The sequence below is a fragment of the Excalfactoria chinensis genome, chromosome 4 (assembly GCF_039878825.1).
Source record: "Excalfactoria chinensis isolate bCotChi1 chromosome 4, bCotChi1.hap2, whole genome shotgun sequence".
Lineage (NCBI taxonomy): Eukaryota > Metazoa > Chordata > Aves > Galliformes > Phasianidae > Excalfactoria > Excalfactoria chinensis.
In genome coordinates, this window is record NC_092828.1 from 47,803,884 (window position 1) to 47,827,017 (window position 23,134).

The following is a 23,134-nucleotide window of genomic DNA, read 5'->3' on the forward strand; positions in this document are numbered from 1 at the left end:
TGCTCCCCACTGATAGCTGCAGGGGGAAGCGAGGCTCAGACGGATGCTGCAGGAGCGCTGAAGGGAATCCTTCCTTAATGCAACCGTCGCAGCAGCCCTCGCTTATAGTCCCTTCCCTCGCGATAATCGCAGTGTGTGCAGGGCCCTAAGGAGTGGACAGGTGAGACCAGCTGTGCCGCTGGATTTGGGGGCCGGGAGTAAAAGGGAGTTCAATAAGAGAGGCGCTACAAAGGGCCAGTAGTCCGCAAAAGGTGAAACGAAGCTTGATCCGCACCAGTCACACACAAGCTGCAGCGAAGCGACGCGCACCAAGCACACTGCGGCTGGCGAGCCTGGATTCTCCTTGAAAGCCAGCTCGGCGCCGCGCTCTCCGGGAGCACGTATGCAGAAACACGCAGGGGCAGGGGCAGGCCATGCCCTGCCGTGCCCGCTTCTCGCTGCCGCACCGAACACCGGCCCGCTCTCCAGGCACCTCTCATTGACCCTCCCCGCCCGGCTCCACTGCCGAGCCCAGGCTCTGCGCCCTGCCGGGGGGCGGCCGGCTGAGCCTCACTCCCACTCTCTCCCGTGGCCCGGCCACGGCCCCGCACACCCCCGCCCCCGCTCCCGCCCCGCGCCCGCCTCCCCGCGGCGCGCCCGCCCCTGGCAGCCGGCTGCGGAGCGGTGGCCGGCGCGCTGCGCTGCGCGGAGCCGGTTCGGCTGCCAGTGGGGAGAGAAAGGCCGGGGAGGGAGGGGAGGAGTGAGGAAGAGGAGGGAAGGCGTGTGTGCGTGTGCGTGCAGGGGGAGGGTGGGGGGGGAAAAATCAAATAAATAAATAACCTCCGCACCAATAAGAGAGGCAGCCGCTGCCGAGCAGGCTGGGATCGGATGGGAGAGGTCTTTCCTTGGTCGTATTTGTTTGTTTGTGACTGGAGCCGCAAAGTTCGGAGCTGAACGTGTTGCTCGCCGCCAGCCGCCCCGCTCCACCTGCTCCGCTGAGGGGCTGCCGGCCCCTGCCCCTTCCCGCCCGCGGTGGGGCGGAGGGAGCGCGGGGCCGCGGCTCTGGCCGCCTGCCTTTCCTCCGCCAGCGCCGGAGCGGCGACGGCAGGTGAGTGAGTGCCTCGTCCGCACGTGTGCCCGCGCGGCGCGGGGCCGGCCCTGTGCTCGGCAGGAGCCGCTCGCGCGTCAAACTTTGTCTCCCGCAGCCCGGCTCGCCTTGGGCAGGAGGGCGAGCGTGCTCGGGGCTCGTCGGTTCTACGCGGGGGGCGGCGAGGTCCTGCTCCCTGCTAAGCCCTATTAGGCGCGGGGGCGAGCGCGAGCGCTGCTTCGCGCTGCTGCACGTTGCAGCCAAGTTTCGCCTCTCAGTGAGCCGCGCGGCCGCGCAACAGGCGGGGTCCTGCTGGGGGCAGCGGCGGGTCCCCGCGTCGGCGGGCGGACCGCACTCTCAAGGTAGCGGCCACATTTCTTTCGCCCTGCCCTCGGAGTCGCGCCTCTCAGGAAGCAAGGAGAGAAACTTACGTCTCGGGCGGGACCGGACGGGAGGTTCGTAACCCGGGAGATGCGCGGGGCGACCGCGGGGTGGGGGCCTGGCTGGTGGAGCCGTGCGGGGCGCTGCTCGGGGCTCCCACTACAGCCCCACGCGTGCGCTGCGGGTGTGCGGGGCTGCGGCTGCCCTCGGTCGCGCGGCTTTCCCTCGCGGCGGCCGTCATCGCGGTGCCCGCTACGTGCGGGGAAAGGCGGGATTCTGAGGGGAGCCCGTCTTTATTACTGTAGAACGTACAAAAGCGCGGTTGCTAAAATGCTTCGGTAGCAGTTAACAATTAAAAGATTAGTCCGGTGCTCTGCAGGCTAGCAAGGAGCAGACTGTACTAATTGGATAGTTAATGACATTTAAATAGGCTGGCTTTCTGAAAATGTAGCAAGTTGTACTCTTCCAGGGAAGTGAATAGGGGATGAGAATATTTAATAATTTATTGTGGCGATGGCGAGGCTTCCAAAAGGGCTGCAGCGGTGAAGTTGTTAGCGTGGCCGGCAGCACTGGGACGCACGTTGCGCACCCGGAATCCTTCCGCGTGTCCTTGCGCTGCCTGCCCGCTGCTGAGCGCCTCGGGGGCTGTGTGGAGCCGGAGCTAATGGGAGGCACACGTTGTACGTTTTGTCCAGCGAAGCGCTTTTGCATCTTGTATTGGCATCTTGTGTTTTACTGAACCGGTAAGTGAGGCACAGTTTCAGGGCACTTACCACTTAGGGCTGGAGTTTTATGTCACTTTCTACCTCTTATGCTGATTAGAAACTCGCTGCTCTGTGTGTTAAGGCTGGATCAGAGGTGGTGGAGCAGCCTGACTGACTGACTCTTGTCAGTCTCCACAAACTAAGCAGGGAATGTAGTATTTTTCTATAGCAATTGCATACTTGTTTAAACACTGCTCAGTACAGTGGTAAATCAATTTCTGCATGGTTAGACTTTCTTTTCCAAGCTCTTTGTTCTCAAATCTCTAATATTTCTTCCTAACTTGAAAATGTGCTGTGAGAAACTCGAGCAATAGCTGTGTGAACTTGTTGCATTTCTTTCATCTGAAAGTTTTCTCAATACAATGTGGAATGAAGTTGGTGTAACAAGAAGCAACCCAGTGTAATCTGATGGCCGCATTTTCCAGAGGAATGATTCCTGCTATCTGTAGCAAAGACATGTATTGAAGGAAAGTGCCGGTCATTGCATTAAATACGAGATTAAATGTAACAAGTCAAATAGGTTATGCTATTTGCAGAACTCATGTCGAGATTAGCACATTAGTCAAATTCTTAGGTACCTGTGGGCTCTTACATCTGTATACTTCTTCCTTCAGCTTTAGGTTTTGTTTTCTTTTGAAGTAAAAGAAAAAAAAAGTAAATAAAGTCCCAAACCACCAGTCCAACTATGTGCTTGGAGCATGTGCCTCCCGAGTCAGTGGAAATGCTGAGCTTCACACAAGTTATATTCACAACTGTAAAACAAGCCTGTTTCCATCTCACATCAGATGCTGCAGCTTTCACTGGGGAGTCTTTTTGTGTTGTATCCCAGCCTTCCTCTTTTTACTATTGCAGGTGCATTTCTCACGTACTTTATTCTTATATGTCAAAGTGTTCAGATATTTCTTCTGAACCTGAATTCAGTTCTATGCTTTCCCAAATGAGGGTTTCTAAAACTCAGGAATAATAGAATAATAGGACTTTTTTTTTTTTTTTTTTTTTTTTTTTTTTTTTTTTTTTTTTTTTCTCCCTTAGTTCCTGTAAAAGTGTTACCTTGAATTAGATGGAGTTTAATGTTAAGGTTGGATTTCCTCCAAAACAAATGTATGAGTTTCCTCCTCATGTGTTATCGAAGATTTACAAAACACTGATGTCTTGACATCTGTATTTGTGGAGTGTGTCTGGTACAATGTGGAGTATAAGAAAGTGTCAAAGAGGGTTTTTCTGGAGGAAAAAAAACCCACAACTATATATATTAAAAAATGGCTTTCCATAGCACAGTGCATTCTGGTGTAAAGCTGCTTTGGAAAGTTGCATTTGTATATTTTGTATATGTGTTCTGATGTGCATTTCTAAGACAGGTTTTACAGGAAGATGAACTGCTTGGAAAGCACTCTTAGTGAAACACAGATGCCTATTTTCTATGAAATCTCTGTATTTTTCCATGTCATCTTCTCAGCTCTTATTTGTAAATTACACAGGAAGATAACCCACCTTTACTGGGCATGTTCTTCTGCATTGCTTCCAGATTTGACCAGTTGAAGTGCTTCCTCTAAATATTTGCAGTACCGATGCTAAGCTCCATGTCCCTACTAGATTGGTTGTACTTTCCGCTGAAGATAGGTACCTCTTTATATGCAGTTGTGCTTTGCATTTCTAGCTATAGTATGTGTAGTGTCTACTAAAATCACAGCTCAATATGGATAAGAGTAAACTCTAACCTTGGGAAACCCTGAAGTTTCCCCGCTATGGGAGAGGAAAGGAAGAAGTTCTTAATTCCTGTATAATTACATTATCCATACTGCTTGTTAGGTAAAAGAATGTTGACTTCTGGGCAATTGCCTCTGTCCTAACATTAACATGGAGTGTGGTTGTCTCTGAAGCTATGGGACGCATTACGAGTCATTCCAATTAATGCAGGTATTTAGGAAACAGAGATGCAATATATTTTTTAAGATGAAGTAATAATACTAGTTGGAATCTGGCTTCTGGAAACCAGTACTTTAAAAAGTAAAACTACAATATGTTGGCTTCACAGATAGTGAAGGATTTTTTTTCTTTAAATTATAATACTATGTTACTATTATCAATACTATGTATTGATAGCAATTGAAGTTACAAATTAATACATTTTATAGACTTAGCAGAGTTGTGGTTTGGAAGTTATCAGAATGGTAAAAAGCATTACATTACACTTGCATTTGTGCGATGGAGATGTTTTCCTACAAGATGACTTGCAGCTCTGTTGTGTTGCAAATATTTTTGTACTTCTGAAACTGCATTCTTTCATTCAGGTCTGTAAATAAATAAAGTGTGATATGTGAACCTGTTCCTTTTGGATGACTATTTTAGCAGTTCAGTAACGGATTCTATAGGGCTGGTTTTTCATTGAGTTAGTCACACAGAGTAGACTGATTATAGTTTAGCACACATGTGCACTGATACGTATATAAACTCTTGCCTCTACAAGCTTTATAAATATCTGTGTTTTTATTTAATGTCTCAGTAAGTAAAGCAGATGGAGTTTCATAAGTAAGAAGGAATTTGTAGACATTCTTCTATAAGAAGTAGCAAGTGGAGACACCATCAGCATGGAATATTTGTAAATACTTTTCCTCTAGAAATGTGAATGAGTCGAAGATGATGGCAGCTTTATTATTTCAAGTAGCATCTCTAATCTTAAACTATTTCAGTACTGTACCTAAAGGCAGTCTGCCTGCGAGCACTGCTGAAATCTAGAACTCTTGAGAATGTCTCTTATAATAGCTGCTAAATGTTACCATCTTAATTAAGAGGTAATGTAAATGGTATCAAATGTTATGACAGCATAATGGTCTCCTGTTGAATATAAGTTTTGTGGCTTAGCAGACACACTTTCAGAAAACAAGCATATTTCAATACTGTTTGTTCAATAGGAACTGTTTTCACAAAAGCCTTAAATAATCCCCATAGAAATATATATATATATATATATTTTTTTTTTTCTTCTTCAGGGTTCTGTTACAGTACTCTAATAAAGAGCAGCATCTTCTTGCCTTTATTTGTTGAACGTGGGGTCATTTTCTAGAAATGTGTAGGGTCACACGTGTGGTGGTTCCCTACTTCAGTCATCGCACTGATATGTGGAACTTCTGCTAACTGCTTTTCCACTCCCTGTGGAGAAGGAAATGCAAGCAAGGTATTCCAGTATATGCTTTTGTGGCAGTTTGGTGTTGTTGAACGCAGGGTGCAGGCTTGCTGCCATCCCAGTGCATGTGATTTTGGCCTAATGTGGAGTATTTGGATTAAGAACATTTTGAATGTAAAAGAACAAGGTGGATTTCCCTTCTGATGGACATCTGTGATTATAGTTCCTTTATTTATTCACAAATCATTTTGTCTTTAAAGCTGTTAAAAAGCATGTTAATTCAATCACTAAAGAAATATGTAATAAATTGTTTTGGCTCAAGTAGTTGCTCCCACATTGATCTCTACCTTTTTATTTTAAATCTTTTCTCCCCTGGTACAGGGTAACATTGAGCTGTAGCCATAATGATGTTCAAAAGAACATCAGCCATTTTCAAGGGCAGAAAGCAGAGCACAGTGAGGGAAGGTGGGCAGCCAGCAAGGACTCAGACCAATTTTATCTGTGTCCTGAGCAAGTGAGGTAAGGAAGAAAGAGGAATGAGGCATGCGCTAATTGACAGTGTGCTGTGGTCCCTAGGTCACAGCAGGAGTGAAGGTTGTTGAAGTTTGGTGTGAGGCACTTCCATTATCTTCACAGCTAATTCCACTTTATGGCAGGCTGACCGTTATGTGTTTGATTTCAGATGAAAAGGTATTTGAACTGCTAACAACATTATCTGAAATTGCACTGATTTATGCAGTAACAACCATCAAACATTATGACTGATAAAACCCATTTTAGGCCCCGTTCTTGCAGGCTTTGCATACATGTTTAATCTCATGATGAGTTCTGCTGATATTTTTAGGTCTACAACCTGATATAACAAGAGATATAAAATGTAATCTTTTATTAGAAGTAAAGGCTGTTTAATGCTTTCTGGAAACTAGCAATTTGAATTTTGGTGGCTCTGTTTCTGGCAATGAGTCACCTCAGTACTAGTATATAATACACTTTCGGTTGTATACAAGCCCCTGCAGATCATTGGGGCAGACCTTGTTCTTGGACAGCAGAGATTACTAAACCTAATCTTACGTTATACTGAAATAAAAGACCACGTTCATGGGACGTCCAAATCCTATTGAGGTAATTTTAAAGTATTTCTATTTGATGCAGTGAAGGGGGTGAAACTGAAGGTTGAGAATCCAGATGGGTGAGCTGGTGGTCTAAGGGGAAATCAAGCTTTGGAGAAAAGATACAATAGCTGATGCAGATTAATCCTTTATTTGGTGTTTCAGCAGATCTGCTAATTTAGGGTGTGGGCAGAGGATAGCCTGTGAATTAGATACAGTGGATAAAAAGGTACTGTCCATTCTCTTAAAAACTACTGTTAATGTAATTGGATTTTTAGCTGCCTTTTAGATTAAACTGCATATGTGTTCCTGGTCTATTGCAGTAGGAAGTAAAATGTGCTCATTTGCAACTGCAAGACTAAACTAATTAATTTTACTTCATTTTGCAAAAGATTTATTATGGCTTGTGTGTCTCTGGGTAAAAAAGAATAGAATAGTAGATAGTTGTAAGATGCTCTAGAACAAGGATTTTAAAATTTTTAAATTTTATTTTATTTTTTTAAATAAAGATGGTAGGGCTTATTACCTCAATAGCTAGGACTAGCAACACTGAAGTGCAAATGGGATAAAGGTTAGGCTTTACCACTCTTCTTTAGACTTACTGGTAAACACTTACATAGCTTAGTGTGTATTCACTCTGAGATGCTTTTTGATTTTTTTTTTTTTTTTTTTTCTTGCAAAAATTAAGGAAGAAACCACAGGAAAAGAATAAGAGGAGATTGCATGGGATTGATTGGCAAACAAGCAACAGCTGTTAGAACAATCAAGGGGGATGGCAAGGAGTCCTTCAGTAGGAACTGAAGGAGTGAGGACTGGATTTGACATAACAAAGAGACAGAATGATGAGAAGAGGGGAAGTGGTTAAAGAAGGATTTAAAATACTATGTTGTCAGAAGTTCTAGTTAGAAAGGGATTAGCTAACAGGAGGCAGAATTTTTTTAAAAAGTAAATGAACAACCTCTTCTGAGTAAGAGATTTTGTATATAATGTTTTTCTCTTGAGGAGCTTGTGATGTACAGTTGTAGGAGTGTCTGAATCTCAAACGGTACGTGGACTCTTTGGGTTTGAGTCATGTCGGGGAGGACTACTCTCTATGCACAGGGCACACTTTGCTGCCTGGATGCGTCTTTGTCTTCCTGCAGGACAGGAAGAGCTTTTAGCAATTTCTGAAATCTCTCTACACTTGCTTCCTTTTTACAGACTTTCATCCTACTGTCTTTAGCTTTGTTTTCTTTACTTCTGTGCTTCAGGAACACGAGGATCTGAAGATAAAATTGACCTAAACTGAAAACTCCCTGAACCAGTAGAATTGACTGGGGCTGTGATCACACTCAATTTCACACTGCTGCCAGTGTAATGCTGAGTAATATTGTGAAGGATTCTGTCAATTTTTGATTCAGCTGCTAGTTGTCATAATGGTAAAGAATCACAGGGAGGTTCACTATCTTCAGTCAGTGATTGAGAAACTTTATTAGAGGAAAGAAAATTGGTATCTTCTTGAAGACTTTCTTTTTTGTCCTCATTATAGCACTTTCACATAGGATCTTTTCATTTATTGACTCTGCAGATAATTTTCAGAAACTGTAGATAGTATTGAAAGTCCTGGTTCCATACATATTTTTCTTGATGGTAAGGTTAAATTATTCCAGCTCTTTGGCAATTTTTTTCCACCCACAAAACCTTTTCAGCTCAACCATTTAGAGCACTATACAACCAGTTGTCATGTCCTGCTTGCAACTATCTTTGTCATACCATCTGTATCCTGGGACATCTTCTTCACTGGTTCTTTACACCAATCTAAACTGAATAATTGTGTGGCTAAATAAATAAATCTTTTTAACCATATTGAATCACCTTATTGCTCCAGAATAGCTTTGCTGGTGATATTGAGGATGGTGGAGTAAGGGCAGTATTGAACCTTTTAAGAGGAAAGAGGAGGTAAGATCTGTTCTAGCCAGCTTTGATGCCAGAATGAAGATATGGAAAACTTCTGCCTCATACTTTGTATAATTTGTATTCTCTAATCAGAAGGTTTAGTGATGCATTAATCTTTTTTGTATGTTGTAACAGCTAAAAACTCAGTTAGAGAGAAGGATGGGACTCCCTTGTGCTAGATGGCATGTGCATTTGATGTACAGATTGTTTTATCCTTGTAAAGGACATAAAATTTCACTGGTATGCACTTGCATGTGCATTACATCTAATAAAGTATGTGAGAATATATTTTCCTGTTTATAACTTTGGAAAAAGTAGTTGAAGTAAAGCAATGTAAAGATGAATACAATAATACTCTCAGTTGTCCATCTGCCATTCAACCAACTATTCTTTTCAAGGAATTTCATGGCCTTTATATCATATATTGATGTTTCCATATTGCTACTTACATACTGGAATGATTGGAATTAATTCTTTGCTAGTGGAGGTTTCTGTTGCTGTCCTTGTTTACTCAGAGCAACAATCACTTCTCCGAAGTCTTCTCTCTTGCTTTTCTATTTTGGTCTCATCTGTTTCTCAAGTGCAGCTGTATTTCTGCTATTACTGTATTTAGCTGCATTTACAGCTCCTGATTGACTTCACCGTGGTCAGTCCTGACTGCAGCCTCTAGAGCTTTGTGTGCAACTACCTTTTTCACCATTTTTCTGACTGCCTCCTTGCTCTGCATCTTCCTACAGAAATTCTTCACAAGGTATTTTGAGAGCCAAATCTGAGTCTCAGAAATGAGTTTTGTGAATAACTTGTAGCTGGGAAAAAAGCTTTGTTGTTGAATCTGTGTTGCAGCGCATCTTAAGTTTAGAGTAGAAAGAGGAAAGCACAAGGAGAAAATGCAGTAACTATATAGATTTTTAATCTTAAAAATGCAGTCTGTTGTCTGAAATTGCGTTTCTTAGTACACAAACTGGTCTGCTTAAGAGTTCCCAGCAGTTGTACTTGCTTGGAGGAAGTGTATTACTTGTGTTTGTTTTTTTGTTTCTTCATTTGTTTCTTTGTTTGAAGCCAGGGAAAGAAGTGTCAGCTGCATGGAAACCTTGTCTACTTACCCAGGGAACAGGTGTGGACATGATACATAGGTATAAGACTCTATTTTATCATTGCCATGGTAATCCATCTCTATCATACTTCTGGGAAGCTACTTCTAAGTTTAATGTCAATTTACATTTCAGGGAATACCTTGGTTTTACTTCTTCACTGTGGTGAAGATATTCTTGCTTATTAGATGACAGCAGTTTTGAAATGTCTGTCATGCTTGTAACATATCTACAGTGACAAAACCTACACGGGAAAATATAAGCTGTAGGAAATCATGCATATTGAGCAAGCAATTATTTCAGCCTTATTAAAACAAACAAACAAAACCCTTGGAAGTTACCGTGCTTTCCCAAACACTCCTTTGATGCCCCAAGCTTATGAATGACTGAGCACTTCTACACTGTAAAGCTTGCTGAGACTGAACTCTGAGGGGGACCCAGTACAGAAGCTGAGCTGTCATTAGAAAATGCTTTGTTTAAAAGCACTTCATAATCACTGCAGAAATACTGGTTAATAGGCATAAAACGTGTGTCATAGATAAAATGTTTCAGGACTTACAATTTAGATTGCTGCCATGAACTTCATTTACAAAACAAAACCCCTAAATTGTCATCATTTAGCGAAGTCAGTACTTTATTCCCTCTTCATGGAGCAATGTCAAACTCAGATGCCTGAATTCCAGATTAACTCTGTCTCCTAAATGGTTAAAGATATATTATGTAACACCTGCACTTTCTCTAACTGTCTATTATCTGATATAATCATCTTTGCAAAGAGATATGAAAATAACATGTGATACTGAAAGTAAAAAATTTTCTCCACTCTGCTTTCTGTGGTTTTGCTACTTTGAATTGCACTCTTCCTCAAAACTTTTTCTTTGCAAAACTGCTAGAACACACTTTTTATGCTATGGAAGATCCTCCAAGTTTAATTGGTTTTTTCTTTTGGTCACTGCTGTGAAAACAGTTAATTTCAAGTAACTTCTTACAAGATTTGACTGTAACTCACTGATAATCAAAGGTTATACATGATATGAGAGCTGTTAACATATACTGTACATTGGATATACTGCCTGCTGGTGCAAAGTGGTTGTAAACCTTTTCCCATTTGGCTTACATTCTATGTCTGCTCTTTTGAATTGTATGTCATGGTTAAAAAATAGAAATTCTTCAGTTTTACTTGTTAGTTTTCCATATCGTTGATATGAACAAAAAGTTTTTTTTTTAATAGGACGCAATTTTGCTAATATTCATGCATGTTCCAGCCAGAGTTTAAAAACAAATAAACAAAAAAACCTCAACATGTAAATGAGTACACATTTAAAAAATATAACAAAAATTCAACATCAGCTACCAGATCAGCCTAAAAATGCATCATTTTCTGAAGTCTGGTAAAACGTATTTAATAAATGGTATTATAATGAACAAACAAAAAAGGAAACATTATTTTCACCTCTTTAGGTAGCATGTCTGGTTTTGCTGTTAGAGCTAAGATTGTGTGGATCTTTTTTAGTACTGATTATTTCTTACGGCATATTTGAATAAATTCAATTTTAGATCCTTTCGATTTATTTGCTTTTTGTGCAAACAAATTTTTTGATTTTTGAGAATAATTGTTGGCTTTTCAGTAGAAAAAAAATGAAAATCCCTGTATTTGAAGATGGAAACTTGGAAAATAGTAGTGCCGTAGTTCTCCACTGAACAGGGACTATAAGGTGTACACTATTTAGAATGTAATACAGCTCGCTGAATAGAATAGAATTATAGAATCACAGAATCACCAAGAGCTGGGAAAAACCTCTGGGATCATCCAGTCCAACTGTCCACCTATCACCAATGTTTTCCACTAAACCATGTTCCTCAGTATGCCATCTAAATGTTTCTTGAACACTTCTAGGAACAGTGACTCCACCACCACCCTGGGCAGCCCATTCCAGTGCCTCACCACTCCCTCTGAGATAACTAATGTGTACTATCTCCTTTCTTTTGTTGGTTTTCTTATTGTTCTGTTTATCCTCCATATTTTATACTCCTGTAATAAACTGGTTTAAAAAAAAAAAAAAAAAAAGTAAATAATCAGGATCTTTAAATTGGTAGATAAAATAGAAAGGAGATCTTCATCTTTGATTTTCATCTCTGATTGATTTTTAAGGCTGAATGCAGAAAGTAGAGTATTAATTTCTTATTACTTCAGTGAATTTGGAGTCTTTACTCCTATTAAATCTTTATGCTTTAAATGTGTAGCTGGTGAGAAAAGTTATATTATCTGTGAATTTCACATTACACGCTCATTTTCTTTCTGTACACTTCTTGGGTAAATTACCTTTTGGACAGTATATAAAAAGCTGTGGAGAGAGTTTTACCAGTTTTCTTTCCATTGTTTGATGATTTGATATACAGAGGTCCAGCGGAAGCCTTGTTCTCTTTTACTGTGTGTTAAGAGAGCTAAATGTAACCTTTGTCACTGGCTCTGGAGAGCTCCTGTACGAAGTAATTTTCTACTAAATTGAAGGCTTCTCATAGTCAATAATCACTTTGTGATAGACATATATCTTATCTCGTAGCTCAATTATTATACTGAGGTGCTTTCCTGTGAAAAATTCTCTTTGGTAGGCCAGTTGTTTCATTGAAATCCAGCAATGTAGTGGATCAATTGTGTGATACACACATAAAATAAAACCTTATAGTCTGTAGTGAAGTGATGACTGGCTCTGTAGCTTCTGCAGTTTGTCACTGATTCACGCTCTATGGGTTAACGGTAAGAGACCTACTGTGTTGGCTTGGGAAGCTAATTTAATCTACTTTACAATCTGAATGGATTAATCTCTTGTTTACTATGTGCTTTTGTAGTGACATTCTTAATACTGCTTTACAAGACATTTTTCTTCCTGTCCTTTGCTTTTCCTATCTAATGTTAAGCTAAATCTATTGTGTGCCAGAGCTTAAGCTGAAGATGTGCATTCCTTGTATTTATGTTTTGTTGCCTGTGTTGGTCTGAATTTTTCTGGATTTGCCAAGGATGGTCAGGCACACATTTGAATTCAGTGCAATTGTGCAGAACAATCCAGTCTGCCTAGTTAGACTCTCCAGCTCTCTATGCTTTATGAGGAGACTGTTCCCTGGGCTAGACTACATGTTCACTGAAAGGATGCACTGAGCTGGTCAGTAGAAAATGATGAACAGCATCTTGCCCAAAATCTTACATCTCTTCTAGGTTTGAAATACTGAGTCAAGAGACGTCTCTCCATTCAGGAGCTGTAAATTTAATGTTCTTTTTCTAGGAGTAAACATGAAAGTGAAAGGAACTTACTGTTTCTATAACAGTAGAAAGTGATAGTGATTGCAGGGTGTGCTTGGTGCTTGGGGCACCTACATGGACAGCAGAAATGCCAGTCTTTCAGTCTGCTGCCTTCTGAAGGGATATAAATTAATGACTTCTGTGTCTCATAGAAACAGAAGGTTACATCATTGTATTACTTTGTGATAAATGATTTTGAGACAGAAATGGAAATAAGATCATTACTGTGTGATGTAGTGAATACGGAAGGAGTTCTTGGGTGTGTCACTAGGTCACTTCTGCTTTTCTTTTCTAACTCCCCTCCCTGCCCCCCCCAATTGGAATGTTATTGGGCAAACAGATTTTAATCCTGTGAGTAGAAAGTAGAATTTGGGTCTCAGCTCAGGATATCAAAGCTGTCTATGTATGTCTAGACATACAGGTATTCAGTGTCAGAACCGGATATAAAGACTCTGGCATTTAGTTGTTATTACTAAATGTCAGCTATTGTATAAGAAGTATAGCTTCAGAAGAAAGTTTACTGAATTATTTGAGCTGTCTTTTTATTATCACAACATTTTACACACTTTGTACGTGGGTCATTCTGAAAGTAATGCCTCCCATTTATTACTATGGAGAAATATAACAGGTACAAAGAGTACAATAACACTATTGGGAAAATTCTCAGCTACAAAGTACTGTTTTTCAACAGTCACAACCTTTAGCTGTGCATTTTCATCAGCCATGAACAAGAGCTTGCATTTCATCAGTCTGTACTACATTTTAAAATCTTTGTTGGGGGGAAATATTTCTGCTCTTAAGTTGTTCACAGTCGTAACACGTACAGCAGAGCAGAAGCGAGGATAACTTTTGTATTTAATATGACCAATTGCTCTATTACCACTAATTTTTTTTTATTAAACTAATATCCTTGGCTTTCTGCATCTGACTTTAGTGGGCTTTTTTTTTCTCATGGTGATAACATAGTTGTTGTCAATATTATCCCAGTGAGGAAAAGTGTAAATAGCCAGCTGTCTTCTTCTGTTCATTTTTCTCATTAAATATTCTTATGAATATTCATAAAATTCTTAGATTCATTCTTTATCCAACTGTTTTAGGTCATGAAAAATGTACTTACTTGTAAAGGGAGGTGGCATGGCAAAAGATTGGAATGCTAACTGTGCTGTGTTTCTGTGTGATATAAAAATCTGGACATTTGTATGTGCTTAAGCTTCAAATGGAAAGCAAGATGATTTTGTCTAATTACCAAAACAAGAAAGAAATTCATCTCATAACCCATAGCAAAAATGCTAAGTGCTGCTTATTTCTCTGTATAACAATAATGGGCTGAACCGTGCTTTTAAGATGAATGAGCATAGTCTTCATAAAATTCATTTGTCTCATTACAGCTGTACTTGTACAAAGTAAAATGATGACTTGCATTTGTGTACAGGTATTAAAGAAGGCTTGTGAGGCATCGTGGTGCTGTAACCAGAATTACAAATATTCATAAGGCCAGAGGAAGAGAACTTTAAAGAATCCAATTTAGAAGTTTGGAAAACTGTTTCTTTTGTAGTGTTTCAGGTTATGCACTTCTCATATGTGGGCATTACCTTTTGCAGGAGGACTTGGTTAAGGGGAAAGAAAAATCATGAAATACATTGAGCCTTCAACTGTTAACACTGAAAGTGTGTCAGCCAGTTTACTAGAAACTTGTGTATATTTCTCAAATGATGAGGGAGAGCTGAAGATACAGCAATCATTTCTTATAAGCAATAGACAGATAGATAAACTACAAAGTATTGAGTGTTAATGAGGCTGGTTATCATTCAATGGTGGCTTTTTTTTTTTTTTTTTTTTTTTTTTTTGGAGCATTTAAAAAGTGATAACAAGGTAGCTCTGCCACATGTTAACTGAAACTTAATAAATGGGGAATGTAAGTTCAGTTGCATTGTATAAGAAAGCATCAGTGAGTTTGTTGTAGGTTAACAAAACTAGAACTTTGGGAAATTCTGATGTATTTATAAGTGTGCATAGGGGTAGAAAGAAAACACTTGTCTTTTTAGGCTCACCTTTGCCATGGTTTTCTACATAGTATGATAGTATTTCTGGTGAATACACTGAAAATGTAAGGATTCAGAGCAATGATGTTTCTTGCTTCAAATGCATAATACAACTATTTTATAACATTGCTTCTATTGTTTAAATGTATAATATTAATAGCATTAATAACAGTATTATGTGTTATCTAATTGGCATTTTGCACTCATATCAATAATACTAATGGAAGTTATTGTGTATTTGTAAGTTATTAGCAGAATCTATGATGATTTCAGTATATTCCTATAATTAACTGTCTGATGACAAACCACTTTGACTAAATATCTAAATTTGTACTTGAAAATATTTGTCCTATCCATCATCATGCATATTGGTCTGAAGAGCTATTCAGTACTGGGGTGTACAGCTAAAGCAATTTCAAGGATGATGTAAACTAGGTGCAACAAAGGAAAGGATCTTTTAAGGTTATAGGACAGCAAGTTTACGTAAGTCTACACTCCACTTTGTGCACCAGTAGTAAGCTGGAGTGTATTTGGCAAGACTTCTGGGTGAGACAGACAGTTACTACAAGTGTGTACTAACTTGCTAGCGCAGGTATACTCAAGGAGTACTGAGTGGATCTGTTGCTAATAAAAGGTCTAGAAAACTAAAGAGGACAATGGAAAACCTGGCAGGATAACAATGACTCTGCTTATTTGTAAAGTGTTTTGTTTTATTTGTTTTGGTGGAATGGGGAGAAAGGAGTTGACTGAAAACTTTGTGGTACTATGTATACATACACACACACACACACACACACACACACACTTTTCCAACCTAGAGGAGAGGCTTAGACCCCAACAAAAGGGAGACAGACATAGTTCTCCAATAAGTAAAAAGTGTTTACAAAGAAAATGGAGGTGCTCTCCTCATGATGACACACCACTACAGAGCAAGGAAGACAGGCATGTGGCATTTCAGGGGAAGTTATGTCTGAGACTATGAGAATGAACTGTAGCTTGCCCAGAGGACTGTTGGCATTCCCCTTACAGGACACGAGCAGTTAGTTTCACAGGACCTTGGATTATTTGCTTTCAGCAGAATTCAGCAGAAGGTTGGATCTAGACCAGAGATCTCTTCCAACACCAGCTTTACTTATTGCAGAGTTGCAGTATGAAGTTGATGTGTTCCTTCATGTTGCCTAAAGGAAATGGAGGAAGCTGACCCCTTCATATAAAATTGGGAAAGTGCTGAATAGTAGAGAAGTTATTGAAAAGCAAATAGAAGAAATTCATCTTAATCATTGGCAAGTCATTGGCTGAACATGAGCCGACAGTGTGCCCAGCTGAAGGGTATCCTGGCTTGCATCAGAAACAGTGTTGCCAGCAGGAGCAGAGAGTTGATTGTCCCTGTGTACTCAGCACTGGTGAGACTGCATCTCGAGTACTGTGTCCAGATTTGGGCCCCTCACTGCAAGAAAGACATTGAGGCCCTGGAACGTGTTTGAAGGAGGGCAACAAAGCTGGTGAGGGGTCTGGAGCACAGGCTATATGAGGAGATGCTGAAGGAGCTGGGATTATTCAGCCTGGAGAAGAGGAGGCTCAGGTGTGACCTCATTGCTCTCTATAACATCCTGAAGGGAGGCTGTAGTGAGCTGGGGGTCACCCTCTTCTCTCGTGTCATTAGTGATAGGACTAGAGGGAATGGCTTCAAGCTGCAGCAGGGGAGATTCAGGCTGGACATTAGGAAATATGGAAAGGTTCTTACAGTGAGAGTGGGGCAGGTCTCTTCTCACTAGTGACAAATAACAGGACGAGGGGAAATGGCCTCAAGTTGCACCAGGGCAAGTTTAGGTTGGATATTATGAAGAACTTCTTTACAGAAAGGGTAGTTAAGTATTGGAATAGGCTTCCCAGGGAGGTGGTTGAATCGTCATCCCTGGATGTGTTTAAGGGCTGTTTGGATATGGTGCTCAGGGATGTGATTTAGCAGAGGGTTTTTAGAGTTAGGGTACTGGTTAGGCTGCAATTGGACTTGATGATCTTCAAGGTCTTTTCCAACCTGGGTAATTCTATGATTCTAATATTACTTTTCAGAAAGGGTGGTCAGGTACTGGAATGGACTGCCCAGGGAGGTGGTGGAGTCACAGACCCTGGAGGTGTTCAAGGAACGACTGGATGTTGTGTTGAGGGACATGGTTTAGTGGGAGCTATTGGTAATAGGTGAATTGTTGGACTAGATGATCTTTTAGGTCTTTTCCAACCTTGGTGATCCTATGGTTCTATGATCACTAGCACAATTTTTGATGATGCAAATTCAAAAATAAATGCTGGGTATAAGCAACATTTATGTGGTATATATATAACCTGTCATGCACACTTCTGCTGTTATCATTATTTGGGTAGTCTTTACATGGTTGTGGGGATGGAGGGTGATGTTTTTGATCATGTCAAATATGAGTTGCAGAAGAAGCAGAGGTAACAGATAAGTTTTTGTAATCTTCTCTGCAGGAAAAAGAAAAAAAAACAGTTTGTGTATTTTCATCAAATAATTAAGCAAGTGCATATGGAGTCTTGGAATCAGTATCTTCAGCCTTTGCTTTAAGCCAGCTTTTTAACTTTGAGCTTGCAACTACACAGAATACATAACTTGGAAAGACCGCTGTTTTCACTGTGGGTTACTGTAAGGAAAGAAGAAGATTGCTGAGCAAATTTGTGTGAACTGAATTTCTGTGACAGCTGAAATATGTTGCTGGGTTTTTTGTCTTGTTTTCACTAGTTCTGAGGTGTGACTTTGTAGGTGCTTTTGTGTAATGTTTATTTTTGTGGAAAAAAGTGTGAGGGTGTTTGAAGGTGAAAGGAATCCACTGGTTCTCTAGGGTGGTGTATGCTTTACTTGGTGTGGTGAGCAACTACACTCTTGGTGTATGATAGACTCTGGAGAAAACTCTTGGTAATGATGTCTGGATTTCTTTTTAGAAGGAAATTATAGGTCATAGAAGAAGGGAAGCCACAAGCAAACTAACCTGCATTAAGTTAGTGAGCAGGCAGTACAGAAGAATAGGGAGTGAGCTAACCTCACGGTGTGGATAGGATTATTTGGGGTGTTAGCATCTTTCCTGTTGTTTAGTCATATTCAGCCTTGTATGTAGAGACTACAAGCAGAAAATATATATAAACAAAAAGTAAGTTAATTGTGGTGGCGTTCACAAAGATGGGTAGGGTTAAACAAGCTACTTGGCTAAATGTTGTTATGCTCACCATGCTTGGTAAGTACCCCACAAGTCCCTCTTGCAGGTACAGCACAGTCAAAAGATCACACTTAACAGCTGCCTAGAATGTTTGCTTATTGTTGACTAGCTGCGTTTTTTCACAGACTCGATTGAAACCAATCACATTGGCAGTCCTACTGTCAAATCTCCCAGTGACTCAAGGACTCCCACCTAGATTAGCTGTTGTTTTCCCTTACGATTTCTTTTATCTTGAATCCTTGAACTGCTAACAATTCCATCTCAGCAATTCTACCATTGTAATTATGCTGTATGTTTCTGCAGGCTTTCTCACAGCACTTTGTTTAAACTTTTCAGTTTAAATCCTCAGAATACAGACAGCTGAGCGCTGGGGTCAGAGGGGTGTGTGGGGTGAGGTGGTTACAGATGGGGCTACAGAGAGAGAGGGTTATAGAGAGCACCTGAGATATAGAGTGATTAAAAATTACTGCAAGAATAATCTTACTACTTGAATTCAAATTGGAACTAAATGTAGTAATGAAATTATATGAACATGAAGGTCATTCTACCACAACATATCAGCAGAGCAGACCTTTTCTTTGACACCTGAAATATCAAAGGTATTATAATGTAGCAGATGTGTCACACATTTTGGAAGTAAACTTGGACATAGCATTGATTTTTTGAGTGGTGTGCAGCAGTTATACCAATTCTATATTTCATCTAATAAATTGTACTGAATTAGGCCACTTGCATTATTTTTGTTTTCCAACTGGTGAAATCTGATTTATTCCCTCTTCCTTGAATGGATTAACTTAGGATATAATTATGCATGATAATGTTTGGATATAATACATGAACAGGCATGATCCTTTCAGTTCTTTGCCCTAAAATTATTATTGAGTGGTTGACTGAAATTCATGCTTCTGTTGGCTATTTCTTAAGTAAATATTCTAGGTCATCTCATATTGAGAAAGGCTTAACTATTCACTCTCTATGTTGATTAATTGTTTAGAACATCAGCTTCATGTGGCCAGCAGGTTGAGGGGGGTGATCTTCCCCTCTGCTCTGGTGAGGCTATATCTGGGGTATTGTGTCCAGTTATGGGCTCTTCAGTTCAAAAAAGACAAGGAACTGCTGGAGAGTCTACAGAGGGCTACAAAGTTGACTGGGATCTGGAGCATCTCCCCGTATGAGGAAAACTGAGGGACCTGGGGCTGTTCAGCCTGGAGAAAACTGAGAAGGGATCTAATCAGTGCTTACAAATATACAGCAGGTGCCAAGTAGATGGGGCCCGGCTCTTTTCTTTGGTGCCCAGCAATGGAACAAGGGACAGTGGGCAGAAACTGTAACACAAATTTCCGTACTAATACCAGAAATAACTTCTTTACTGTCAGAGTAATGTAGCACTGGAACAGGCTGCCAGAGAGGTGGTGGAACTCCTCAGGAGATATTCAAGACTCCTCTGGATGCTTTCCTGTTTTACCTACTGTGGAGAACCTGCTTTAGCAGAGAGACAGGACTTGATTTCCAGAGGTTCCTTCCAATCCCTATCATTCTGTGATCCTGTATAATGGCATACAGATTTTACAAAGTTAGTGTGATGCATTAATCTGTTATGCTGATATATGTGCTGTTATATATGTATGCTGGTGAGCATATGTATATATCTGTACGTGCTTAAGCTGAAACTGCAATATACCGTTTTATATAATCTGTCATTATTCCTAAGAGTTGTCAACAGTTTCTGCAAGCAGTCAAAACTAGTAAAATCAAGCCATATGCTTTTACCAGCTTGTTCATAAATTCTGACACTCAGACCCTTTAGTCAGTAATGAGTTACATACTTCGTGAGCATATAATCAATGACTACTGAGTGGTTCTCATATAGAGCCAACTTGAGTGATTCCCATGATAGACTGTTACTGTATACGCCTTTGTCAGAACTCAGTTTTCTTTTGCCTCCTCCAACAGCTTAGAATCGTAAATCTGTAAAGCAGAGTGGGATGATCTAATGTCTTCTGCTTATGCCACACATATTTACTCTCCAAGTTCAGATACTACAATTCCTTTTTGGCAGAAACATCCTGAGGATGCATGCTTAATCCATCACAGTGAGAAAGTGGAGAAGTGTTTCCTGGGAGTTTGTGATCGGTACAGGCTGCATTAATATCCCTCAGTACCTGCTTCTCGGTATCTTCAGGAAGTTAGATGTCAAATTGTTAACAGAGCTGTGTATTACAGTCATTGAAGGGAAGCCTGAAGAAGACAGGCTGCTCGTCATATCTTGATAAACATAACAATTACAAGGAAAAAAAACAAAACAAAAAACTGGTCTCAAGCAACTTAACTAAAAGATTAGCTCTGGTGAGATTCAAATCAATAGTATCTCTGCTAGTTATGAAAAATTAAGCGACTGACTTCTGTTGTTTAATAGCATGTTGCAGAGGAGTTAGTTTTATAGGAAAGAGTGACAGTTTTGTATGCTATAGAAAAACAATAAAAGTTAATGATTTATTATAATAGTTCTTTAAAATAACCATGAAATCCAAGAGTACTGTTTGAAAATATGGTTCTGAAGATCTGGAGTTTTATATTTGTGAAGAAAAAGTGATCAGATGAAAAGAGAAAGGAATTTGACCCAATTAAATATTGATATGCATTGATTTGATTTTAGAGCTGGAAATATTTTTTAAATAGTAATGTTGTGAGTAAGAACACAGTTATAGAGATATACATGTGACTTGCCCCAAAAACTCTTTAGTTTTTTAGTGAGAATTCTGTAGAAATCTGAGTAGGTGGTGATAGTTGTTTTTTTTTTTTTTTTTCCTTTTTGCTTTCTAAGAATAAATCAGGAGCAAAGTAGACCAGCAAGCAGATCTGAAGAACTGAAGAATTGAATTAAACACCATATTCTCAAAAGGGTAACTGATAATAACCATCCAAAGGCTTGAAAAGCTAATGACTTTTGGGGTAATTCTATATTTAAGTACAGGAAAGCTGTGTAGGAAACTTGAAAAGCACAGTTTTGTAACAGTACTGAAGCAAATAATCAATACATCAATGACCATAATTATTTTTGAGTATTGCTAATGGACATGATGATTCCAGATAACTTGGTTTGAATTACAGCATGATGAATTAACCTCAGAGAATGATTGAGTTTAGCTCCAGCAATTTAATAGTGGCTTCTGGCATCACAGATGTAAGTGAAACAAGAATAATTATAAAATAATCAGATGCTTGTATAAAACTTGTTCGATCATTGGCTTTCTTTTATGCAAGGAAGTTCCTTGAGAACTTTATAGCTTGCGCAGCAGTTAACCTGCAGAGATGTCAGGTCATACGTACTTCAGCTTGGACTGTGGCACATCCTAACCATGCTTATGCTTCACTAACTCCAAAGTTGCCAGGGCTGTACTGACCTGGTATATCAGTGCAGTCTTTAGTAGCAGCTAATACTTTTTTTTTTTTTTTCCCTATTCCTGCTTTCCTGCTTTGGCCATGTGTACGAATGTAGACTGATGAAGTGCACAGGAAGGTTCAACTTTGTTGAAGTTTGACTCATGTATGGATTTTTTTTTTTTCTCATATCTGGCATGCTCTCAAAAAAAAAAAAAAAGAAACTTAGAAAAATCTCAATAAGAAGTGCTGTACAGTTACATAATGGACATAATGTGGGGCACAACTGGACTATTTTGATCTTTTCATATCAAAGTTATGATGGATACAGCTAAAACGTGGGATGTTTGATTATGGTAATCTAAGAGGTATTTTCAGTAAGAAATGTGCTTCTACCATCCAGAACTTATTTCTTTCCCTTCATCCTCTCCTGTTCTTCCTTCCTTTCCTTCCTTCTTTACCAGAATGTTGGCTTGCTCAAACAAATGACAATAAAGTTAGGATAAATCAGAGGAAATAATATTGTCTACTCATTTGATAATGTCAATCCAGACATCTGAGATTATTTTTCATGCATTCAGGCAGAGAAATCAATCAGCAGTTGCCAGTTTTTGCTGCCACAGTGCTTCATTTCCACCGCAGACTTTATTCTGCTAATAACACAAATGCAAATTGTTGCTTTATTTCTATTGTTTATAAGAAAGTAATAAAGTGAATGGAATATCAGTTTGAGTTTCCCGAAAGCTTGGAAGCTATTATTTTTTTTTTTCCTTACAGAAAAGTTTTTACCTTTTTTTTTTTTTTTTTTTTTTTTTTTTTTTTTTTTTAATATACCAATTAATTGAGTAGGAAGAAGTCTTACTGGTTTATCCATTGAAGGAGAAGAGATGACATTTATGACAAGTGATGGATACTTTTGTCTAATAAGAGAGTTTAGGAGGCATATGGAAGGGTTTTTTTATATACCTTATAGGAGTAAAACTTCTCATTGAAGAAGAAAGACAGGTGACAAATTTGATCAGTCTTTTGTAACCTTATATTCTGCAGAAAAGAATGGGAGGTGCCTAATATTTTCAGACTTCTTCATCTGAGGAGATATGTTTGAGTTGTGAATTGACATCACTCTTGCAAGTATTCTTTCTAGAGCTGTCAGATACAAAATCAAGATTTAAATCTTATAAAAGGCCAACACTATTCAAAGAAAGAAAACTGAAAAGTGCAAAAATATATGGAAGACAATGATAAAAAGCTTAAACATTTTGTGAAAATCTTCCCCAGAAAGCAGGATGTTTGTGCCTCTATTGACTTTAAGGTTTGCTTTGCAGCTGTATCATGGCCTATAGGTAGAATCACACTGTCTGGGGTGGTACAGTCCTCACCATTTACCAGAAAAACTACTACACTATTGTGCTTTGGGCTTTTCACCTTTTCTGCACCTCTCCTTCCCACTCGCAACTGATGAATTTGGGAAATGTGAAGGAAAGTTAAAGCTTTGTAAAGCAAATCATTCTATGATAAAGGCTTTAAACAAAATGGGCAAGAAAGAAAACCTCATCTTTTTTTCTAACAGCAAAAGTGGAATTGATTTGAGACTCCAACAATATATTTTAAAGTCATAGATATATTTAATTAGTTGATGTTTACAGCATTAGGAATGGAACATGACTGATATCATAGTTAGTCCTGCTGGGAGGATATATATTTTCTAAACTCTGA

General features: G+C 39.5%; 1 long non-coding RNA gene across 1 annotated transcript in view; it reads left to right on the forward strand.

The window, feature by feature from the left end:
* The first annotated feature begins 825 nt into the window (after positions 1 to 825).
* Positions 826 to 23,134, forward strand: part of LOC140252048 (uncharacterized) — a 488,632-nt gene continuing 466,323 nt past the window's right edge. The window contains exon 1 of the long non-coding RNA XR_011903520.1: positions 826 to 1,087. This is a non-coding gene — a long non-coding RNA (uncharacterized lncRNA). The remainder of the gene's footprint in view (positions 1,088 to 23,134) is intronic.